The 9864-nt window shown below is 33.6% G+C and overlaps 1 pseudogene; it reads left to right on the plus strand.

The window, feature by feature from the left end:
- Nucleotides 1–5265: 5265 nt before the first annotated feature.
- LOC107518562 lies at nt 5266–6106 on the plus strand (annotated as a pseudogene).
- The last annotated feature ends 3758 nt before the right edge of the window (nt 6107–9864 follow it).

The following is a 9864-nucleotide window of genomic DNA, read 5'->3' on the forward strand; positions in this document are numbered from 1 at the left end:
AAAAAGAAAATATGGCTAAAGGAAATCCACATATTTCAATAATTACTATAAACATAAGTAAACAAAACAATAAAAAGGCACAGAGTTATAGATTGGATCGAAAAACAAAACCCAACTATATGCTGCCTACAGGGCACAAATTTCAGTTCTAAAGACAAGTAGAGACTCAAAATAAAAGGGCGGAAAATGCTATTTCAAGCAAATGACATTCGGAGAAAGTAGTGGTACTAATATTGGCCAAAATAAACTTTTTCAAAAAAGGATAAAGAAAGATACTGAGGGACACTTCACAGTGAAAAAGGGAATCATACACCAAGAAGACATAACACTTACTAATACATATGCTCCCAATCAGGGAGTCCCTAAATATGTAAAGCAATTACTAACAGAATTAAAAAGAGGAACAGACCAAAACACAATTATATTCGGGGACCTAAATACCCCACTGTTGGATATGGACAGATCATCCAAATAGAAAATCAATAAGGAAATAACATCCTTAAATGACACATTAGACCAACTGGACAAAATTGATCTTTACAGAGCATTTCATCCCAAAACAGCCTCTTATGCATTCTTATCTAGTGCACACAGAAAATTTTCAAGGCGTGATTGACCATATACTGGGATAGAGAGATAGCCTCAATATATATAAGGGTTTTAAAATCATACCAAACATATTCTCTGATCATAATGTTTTGAATCTAAAGATCAAATGTGAAAAGCAAGCAAAAAGAACCACAAATACATGAAGATGAAACAACATGCTACTAAAGAATGACTGGGTCAGAAAAGAATTAGAAAGGGAGATCAAGAGACACATAGAAATGAATGATAATGATAGTACAACAAATAAAAACTTTTGGGAACATGGCAAAAGTGGTCATAAGAGGAAACTTCATATCATTACAGGCCTATCTCCTAAAACAAGAACGAACCCAAATACACAACCTAACACTTCAAATTAAAAACAAACAAACAAACAAACAACAAAAAATCCCAAAAACTAGAAAAGAAAGAAAAAAATGAAGCTGAAAACAGCAGAGGAAAGAATCAAAGCAGAATTAAATGAATTTGAAAACAACAAGAAAAATTTTAAAAAATGCAAAAAAAAAGCTGATACTTTGAGAAGGTTAATAAAATTGACAAATCCCTGACTAGATTCACTAAAGAAAAAAGAGAAAAAAACAGAAATAAACAAAACCATGGATGAAAGAGAAATTACAATGCATACTGCAGAAATAGAATGGATCATACAGGAATACTATGAAAAAATATAACATCAAATTTAATAATCTAGAAGAAATCAACCAATAATTAGAAATATACAACCTTCCAAGACTGAAGCAAGAACTGGAAAATCCAAAAAGACAAATCAGCAGTATGGACATGGAAATAATCCTCAAAAACCTACCAAAAATCAAAGTCAGGACCAGATGTTTTCACCAGTGAATTCTACCAAATATTTAAAGAAAATTTAACACCTATTCTTCTCAAACTCTTCCAAAAAATCAAAGAAGAGGCAATACTTCCTAACTCATTTTATGAGGCCAATATTACTCTGATATCAAAACCTGGTAAAGATAACACAAAAAAGAAAACTACAGACCAATATCTCTCATAAACACAGATGCAAAAATCCTAAATAAGATACTAGCGAAAAGAATACAGCGACATGTTAAAAATATAATACATCACAATTGAGTGGGCTTCATCTCAGAGGCACAAGGATGATTCAACATATGCAAAACAATTAATGGGAAACATCATATGAACAAATTAGAAAACAAAAATCATATGATCATATCAATAGATGCAAAAAAAAAACCTGCGACAAAATACAGTATTCTTTTATGATCAAAACACTTAACAAAATTGGTACAGAAGTAAAATACCTTAACATCATAATGGCCAAGTAAGACAAACCCTCAGCCAACATTATATTTAATGGTGAAAAACTGAAATCCTTCCCTATAAGATCAGGAACAAGACAAGGCTGTCCTCTATCACAACTGTTACACAATATAACATTGGATGTCCTAGTGAGTACAATCAGGCAAGAGAAAGATATAAAAGGCATTAAAATAAGAAATGAAGAAGTCAAACTATCACTATTTGCAGATGACATGATTCTCTATGTAGAAAACCCTAAAGACTCCACAAGAATACTACTAGAAGCAATAAGTAAATACAGTAAAGTTTCTGCATACAAAATAAACATTCAAAATCCATAGTGTTCCTATACTCTAAGAATGAACTGTCAGAAAAAGAAGTGGAAAAATAATTCCTTTTGCAATTGCAACAAAAAGAATAATATATCTAGGAATAAGTGTAACGAAACATGTGAAGGACCTATGTAATGAAAACTACAAGGTCCTATTATAAGAAACAGAAGAAGATGAAAAGATAATCTGTGTTCTTTGGAAGAATTAACAGTTAAAATGACCATATTATCTAAAGCATTACAGATTTAATGCAATTCCCATCAAAATCACCATCGGCATTTAAAAAAAAAAGAACAAAATATCATTTGTGTGGAAGCACAGAAGACCCTGAATCACCAAAGCCAACCTGAGAAAAAAAAAAACATGAGGCTGGAAGCAACAATAATCAAAATGGCAAGGTATTGGCAGCAAAACAGACACACAGACCAGTGGAACAGAATCAAGAGTCCAGAAGTCAACCCATAATTATATGGACAAATAATTTTCAACAAAAAAAAGCCAAAAACATACAGTGTAGAAAGAAAAGCCTCTTCAATAGAAGGTGCTACAAAAACTGGAAAGTCACCTGCAAAAGAATGAAACTAGAGTGTTGTCTATGACTACAACCAAAGTTAACTCAAAATGGATTAAGGACCTGAATATAAGACCTGAAGCAATAAAACACATAATGGAAAACGGGAACTAAAATCCAGGATCTTAGACTTAAGAGGATTTTATCAATTTGACCTCAAAAGCAAGGGAAGTAAAAACAAATATAAATGCATGGGAATATGTCAAACTTAAAAGCTTCTTCACAGCAAAGGAAACTGTCAATAAGGTAAAGAGACAACCATCTGAGTGAGAAAATATATTTGCAAGCAACGCCTCCAATAAGGGATTAATATCCAAAATAAAGAACTCATACAACCAAACAACAACAACAACAATGACAACAAAATGATACAGTCAAAAAATGGCCAGAGGACCTAAACAGACACTTCTCCCAAGAAGACACACAAACGGCCAAAAACAAACAAACAAACAAAAAACCATGAGAAGATGCTCAACATTGGTAGTTCTTAGGGAAATGCAAATTGAAACCACAATGAGATACCATCTCATACCTGTTAGAATACTGTTATCAACAGGACAAGTATTAACAAATGTTGGAGAGAATGCGGAGAAAAAGGAATCCTCAGACACTGCTGGTGGGACTGCAAATTGATACAGCCACTATGGAATACAGTATGGAGTTTCCTCAAAAACTAAGAATTGATCTATCATATGATCCAGCAAGTCTGCTACTAGGTATTTACCCCGAAGACTTGAAAACTCATATCCAAATAGATATTTGCACACCAATATTCATAGCAGCCTTCTTCACCATGGCCAGAACTTGGAAGTAACTGAAATGTCCTACGATGGATCATTGTCTAGAGGAGCTGTTGTACATATATACAATGGAATATTACTCAGCCATAAGAAGATATGAAATGCTGCCATTTGTAACTATGTGGATAGAACTTGATATAATCATACTAAGCAAAATAAGCCAGATGGAAAAGTCGGAAATCACATGATTTCACTTATTTGTGGGATATAAACCTGAATGCAACAAACAAACAGGACAAACAAATAGAGAGTCATGGACATGGACAATAGAAAAGTTATCAGAGTGTAGAAGCGAGGGGGGAGTGGGGAAGTAGATGGAGTTAACGATGTCAAATACGTGGTGACAGAAATAAATCCACGAGAGGTGAATACACACACACTATATATAATATATATAATATATATATTATATATAGTGTGTATGTGTGTGTATACACACACACACACCTTACTGTTAAAATCTACAGTAGAAACTTACTTGATTTCTTTAACCAATGTCAACATAAAAAGTTAATTCATAAAAAAAGTTAAACCATGGTATGTAAATCAGGGTAATTGGTACATGAGTATATAAGTTTTCTAAACTACAAATCCTTTCAAATATAAGTCACTGTTAAATTCTTCCTTTTCATGCTTTGACAAACCCCTGGTGTGGTGGTTAGTTTTCAGGACCAAGACAGATGGCTAGGTAGTTATGGTGGTTTGAGAGCCTAATAAAATGACCCATTCCAGTACCTAGTGAAGCTTTTGTACTCCTGTATAGTCGAAATCATCAAAAACAGTTATTCATTCATTTGATTACTAAATTTTAACTTACTACTTAAGGGGGCTTGCTTTCACCAATTGCAAATTGGGAATAATACCAGTATCTTCTTAGGATCATTATTTGGATTTCAATGAGGTAATATGTGCAAAATACTTAGTATAGTGTCTAGCCCATATTTGTTTGCTTAATTCATAACACTCATCACTGCCATTAAATTATGCATTTCTGAGTATATGGTCTGTATGTCCAAGTGAATGCAACCAGGTAATAGAAAGATATAAAACATTCAAAAATGAAGTGAAGAAGTCAAATTGACACTATTTATGAATGACATTATTCTCTATATAGAAAACTAAAAGACTTCATGAGAACACTGTTAGAAATAATAAATAAATATAATAAAGTTTCTGGATACAAAATCAATGTTAAAAAAATCCATAGCATTCCTCACTCTAATAATAAATTGTCGGGAAAAAAATTTAAACAAATTCCTTTTGCAACTACAAAAGAAAATGTTAAAATTCCTAAAAGTAAACCTAACAAAACATTTGAAGGACCTATACAATGAAAACTATAAGACTACTGAAATAAATTGAAGAAGACACAAATAAATGAAAAAAATATTTTGTGTTCTTGGATAGGAAGAATAAATAAAGTTAAATGATCTATTATCTAATACATTATACAGATTTAATGCAATCTCCATCAAAATCCCATTGACAGTTTTAAAGAAATAGAATAAAAAATTGTCAGATTTGTGTGGAAGAAATAAAGACCCTGAATCACCATAGCAATCCTGCTGAAAAAGAACAAAACTGGAGAAATCATTCTGCCCAATTTCAAATTATTCTACAAAGTGACAATAATCAAAACAGTATGGGCTTTTGGCTCTCTGAACACACTATGGTGATTAGCAAGAACAAACACTTTACAAAAGGTGGCCAAAAAAGAGCCACAAAGAAAGTGGGAGACCCATTTTCTAAGACATATTGATATGTGTAAAAGCACCAGCTATGTTTAATATAATAAATATTGGGAAGACACTAGTCACAAGAACTCAAGGAACCAAAATCACATCTAATAATCTCAAATGTCGTGTTTTTGAAGTGAGCCTAGCTGATCTGCAGAATGATGAAGTTGCATTTAGAAAATTCAAGCTAATTACTAAGAATGTTCAGGGCAAAAACTGCCTAATTTTCATGGCATGGATCTTACCCATGTCAAAATGTGCTTCATGGCCAAAAAATGGCAGATCATGATTGAAGCTCATGTTGATGTCAAGACTACCAATGGTTATTTGCTTTGTCTGTTTTTGTTTTACTAAAACAACAACAACAACAGCAGCAGCAACAACAACAACAACAACAACAATCAGATTCAGAAGACCTCTTATGCTCAGCATCCATAGGTCCACCATATCCAGAAGAAGATGATAGAAATCATGACTCAAGTGGTACAGCCAAATGACTTGAAAGAAATGGTCAATAAATTGATTCCAGATAGCATTGGAAAAGATGTAGAAAAGACTTGTCAATCAATTTATCCTCTTCATGATGTCTTTGTTAGATAAGTCAAAATGCTGATGAAGCCAAAGTTTGAGTTGGGAAAATTCATGGAGCTTCATGGTGAAGGCAGCAGTTCTGGAAAAACTACTGGGGTTGAGACAGGTGCTAAAGTTGAACGAGCTGATGGATATGAGCCCCCAGTCCAAGAATCTGTTTTAAATTCAGAATTTTCATGGTGATGAATAAAACCTATGTGTGATATTAAAAAAAAAACATGGTATTGGCAGTAAAACAGATACACATACCAGTGGAATTGAGAGTCTAGAAGTAAACCCCTCTTTATATGGCAAATAACTTTCAACAAAGGACCCAAAAATGTACAATGGACAAAGAAAAGCCTCTTCCATAAATGGTGCTAGGAAAACTGGAAAACCACATGCAAAAGAATAAAAAAAAAACATAGACGGTTGTCTATCACCACACAGAAAAATTAACTCGAAATAAATTAAGAACCTGAGTGTAAGACCTGAAACAATAAATTATGTGGAAGGAAATGTAGATACCAAACTCATGGACCTGTGACTTGAAAAGGATTTTATGAATTTGACTTCTAAGGCAAGGGAAGTAGAAGCCAATATAAATGAATGGGACTATATAAAACTAAAAAGCTTTTGCACAGCAAAAGAAACTGTCAACAAGGCAACTATCTGCATGGGAGAATATTTGCAAAAAATGCCTCTGATAAGTGCCTAATATCCAAAATATGCAAAGAACTCATACAACTCACTAATGACAACAAAAAAATTTAACAATCTCATTAAAAAATATGAGTAGAGGACCTGAACACACACCTCTTCCAAGACATACAAATGGCCAACAGACGTATGAAAGGATGCTCAACTTTATTAACTATTAGGGAAATGAAAATCAAAACCGCATGAGATAACATCTCACACTTGTTAGAGTGGCTATCATCAACAGTACAATTGAGAGGTTGTGGTGAACAGGAACTCTCACACACTGCTAGTGGGAATGTAAATTGGTACATCCACTATGGAAAACAATATGGAAGTTTATCTAAAATTTAAGAATAGAATTACAATATGACTCATCTGTTTCTTTTCTGGATATTTACCCCAAAATACCTTAAGAAGGTTTATCAAGAAAGATATATGCACCTCGATGTTTATAGCAGCATTATATATGGTGGTCAAGACATGGAAACAACCAAAATGTCCTACAATAAACGATAGGATAAATAAGATGTGGTATATATTCAATAGAATATTACTCAACCGTAAGAAAAGATAAAATACTGTAATTTGTGACAATATGGATGAATTTTGAGATTACCATGCTAAGCAAAATAAGTGAGACAGAAAAAGTTGAGAATCATATTATTTCACTCATATGTGGGATATAAAACTGAAAGCAACAAACAAATATGGCAAACTGACAGAGTGTCATGGACAAGGACAGTCAATTGGTTCTCACTAGAGGGAAATGGAGAATTAGGGAGGTAGATAGGGGTAAAGGGATCCAATATTTGGTGACAGAAGGAAATTTTACTTTAGGTGGTGAATACACAATGCAATATAGATATAATTTATTATTGAATCATACATTCAAAACATATTTTCATTAACCCATGTCACTCCAATAATTTTAATAAAAAATAATAAATGAGCCTATTTGGTTATTTTCAAATATGTAAAAAAAATTTAAAAAATGAGCCTTGTGGTATATGAAATGTGGGTGAGGTGATTTTTCATGGTTCACTGGGTTGGACAAGGGGGTTTCACCAGTAATGCAGATTCAAGTTTGGTACCAGTATTGAGCCTACAGCCTTTGAGTAAAAGGCTCAGAGCATTCCAAGTCTAGCCACTGCCCACTTTGGTCCCAAGTTTTCCCCACGGCTTTTTCAAGAAAGATTGTAGCATGAGCTAGGGCTGACTACTGTCAAATGTGCCTCCAGTGGTGACAGGGTGTGGGATAGGGTCCCAGGGAGTTACCACTGTGGAGCAAGTAAATTTTTCTAGGCCAATGCAGATTCAGATTTGGCTGTGTTCAGGGAGGGCTGAATACAGGAAAGATGACACCAAACCATAAGCTGCATGGGAGAATGGATCAACACAGGGACAAACTTGGCTCTCCCTCTAACCCTCACCCTGAAGCCACACAACTGTCTCTCCATGTATGTCTCTGGCATCCCCCAAGTGCCGTCCCTCTGCAATAGCCAAGTATTAATGCCTGTGAGTGAGTGAGTCTGTGTGCAGGTCCTGTAAGAGGACATCTAAGTTCCCAGCTACCTTCAGTCTTACTTGGACAGATGGAATTCCCACTGTTTTTCATATTTAGATATTGTGGGCGCTTCTCTTCCTGGCACTGGTGCTCCGGGCTGGAGACTCCAGTGTGGGTATGAAACCCTTTGCTCTTCAGAGGAAAATTTTGTAGCCTAGAGATCCCTCCTAATTCTCAGTCACCACTCATGGATGTGGATCCTGCCCATTATGCATTTTCGTTCCTTTTATTAGTTTCATTGGGCTTCTTGTTTATATCAACAGTTACAAGATTTCTGTTTACCTCAGATGGTTCACCAGGTTTATTGTTCTATAATTTAGTTGTGATTTTAATGTGATCATGGAGGAGAGAGGCACAGTATTTTCCTCTTTTGCCCTCTTGCTCCATCTCCAAAAGTTATTTTCAGAAACAATTTAATTGCATTAAATTGTACCATATAACTATCAAATTAAATAGCTGTTGATCATATAGATTTTTTCTAATATTATGATTATAAATAATGTTTATATTAATATATTTGTTTAAGATTTTTTTTCTGCATTTTGGATCAGTTTCCTAGAATAGATTCCTAGAAGCATTATTACTAAGTGATGTATGTGTATTTTGAATTCCTAAGTTTATAGTCTTTAAGCAGTCTTTGCTCACTCCATGCTCTCACTACAACCAAAATTTAATATTTTTAAAGCTCCATAATAGGTGTAGCAGGTTTATGAACCAACATTTCTGTAACATTTTACTTTTGTAATTCTAAGAGCTCAATATCAGATAGTGGAATGATCAGAAATTATTAGAAAAGGGTATGTAAAGTAGAACTCTTTTGGTTGCAGTTAACTCACTTGAGTTGGCTTAACCAAGAAAGATATAATTTATTGTAAATAAACAGGATTTCTCAAGAAACCCAAGAATAAGGGGAAAATAACTAAAAGAAGGCAACTAGAAGCAAGGATGATATCAGTGCTTTAAAAAATCTTTTTTTTTCTATTTCAGCTTTTTCCACCTTAGAAAAATTTCTTTGCTTCTCCAGTCTCCATAAAAAAAATTATGTTAATGGTATAAAAACCTGAAGAGAAACTGATATAATTCTTTTAGTTGCAATTACAGATTTATAGAGAAGCATCTCCAATTATTCCAAGTTGCATCAGATACCCATCTATTATCTTGCTAATCTGAAACCATGGTTGAGGTATAAAATATTTTCATGAACGTAGCATATAGTTAAATATTCCAGTAAGTTTTCAGTATAAAATATGCAAAGATGGGAATTGTAATGGATTTAGATGTTCCAGTTATCCTCAAAAAATGTCCATAGTCTCAAAATCTAAAATTTATTCTTCAACAATGATTAAAGGGAATTTTGTCATGAGTCTAAAACTTTCCATAACTGAAGAGGTTTTCTAACTCTCTTGAGTGTTAATAGGAGATAACTCCTGAAAACTATGTATTCAAACATCACATTAAATCTATGCTTTGAGTTTCAAACTTTAGATTGTACAGTGAAACTGCATAGTGTTACAGCATTTAAATAATTTATAGAATATCTTATAGAAATTAAATGAGGCATTATATAACTTTTCAGCAAACATCAACATAATATTCTTGGAGTATTTATATGAAAAAGAAATTAACTACTTATCTACCTCTGCCTCTCCCTCCCTATTCCATATCCAGCACATAATTTTGCAGAAGAGAAAACTGA

The sequence above is a fragment of the Rousettus aegyptiacus genome, unplaced genomic scaffold, assembly GCF_014176215.1.
Source record: "Rousettus aegyptiacus isolate mRouAeg1 unplaced genomic scaffold, mRouAeg1.p scaffold_m13_p_9, whole genome shotgun sequence".
Classification (NCBI taxonomy): Eukaryota; Metazoa; Chordata; class Mammalia; order Chiroptera; family Pteropodidae; genus Rousettus; species Rousettus aegyptiacus.